Here is a 1146-nt window from a genome sequence, read left to right as displayed (position 1 = left end):
TCCCCTAACTGCTCCCCTGCCGGCCTGATTGCCCCTAACTGTCTCTGCCTTGGCCCCCACCACCGTGGCTTTGTCCAGAAGGATGTCTGGAAGATGTCTGGTCTAATTAGCATATTACCCGTTTATTAGTATAGATAGTCCATATCTGCCAAGGGACTAGGTTTTTAACAAATCATTTTCTATTTTTATAAAGGTTGCAGAAGCAATACCCAGAGCACATACTCCCTTTGCATACATTCTTGAGCTGTTTGAAGAGTTTTTTTGCAGACGCAATGCCTATTAGCCCTTAACACTTCTGAGTGTGTCTCTGAAACCCAAGAACCAATGTACCACTGTCAAAATCAGGAGCACGTTTGCTCCAGTGTGACCATCGAATGCCCAAACGCCATTGACGGAACCAGTGGCCCAACTGATGCCCTTTAGGACAAGAGAGTCCGAGTCCGAGTCATGCAGTTGCAGTTAGTCACTGGGTGCCTCCAGTCTCTTCCAGCACGGGGATGGCATTCGCAGAATGTTCCTCGGTTTGGGTTTGTCTGATGTTTCCTCCTGACTTATGCATTTTGGCCAGAATATCATGGGAGTGGTGCTGTACTGGTCTCTGAGCATGCCAAGGGGACCTTTTCGGCTGTAGTGTGTACCTGGATTCTGTTGGAAATGGGTAAAAAAAGAAAATGGTACTAGTTCAACTATGAACCCAAAAAGCCCTACCTGAGAGTTTACCAGGATGTGGGTTTGGTAATCTTCGAAGAACATTGAACCCAGTGGCTTTCATCCTGGGGTTGCCTTTTTCCCTGGAGATTTGTCCGTCTGGAGACATTGTTAGTAGGTAGGATGGGGGTGGGGCAGAGTTACTGCCATGCAGTGGGTGGAGGCCAGGGACACGTCAAACATCCTGTAACGCACAGGACAGCCCCCGCTGCAGGGGATGATCTGGATCCAGCTGTGCCAGGGCTGAGAAAGCCTGGTCTCTGCTGATGTAATACCCACAGAGCTGTCATGCCCCCGAAAGGTCCAGGTGTTAATATTATTCCACGAGATTCAGGTTTAGTGAAAATACAGGAGGTTGGGGCACAGCGACCATATGGTCTACAGATGGAGAAAATTCTAGACAACAGGGATGGGATTTGAACTCAAATAGGATACAAT

This window comes from Myotis brandtii, unplaced genomic scaffold (assembly GCF_000412655.1).
Source record: "Myotis brandtii unplaced genomic scaffold, ASM41265v1 scaffold680, whole genome shotgun sequence".
Lineage (NCBI taxonomy): Eukaryota > Metazoa > Chordata > Mammalia > Chiroptera > Vespertilionidae > Myotis > Myotis brandtii.
Note: the sequence above shows the minus strand (reverse complement) of the source record.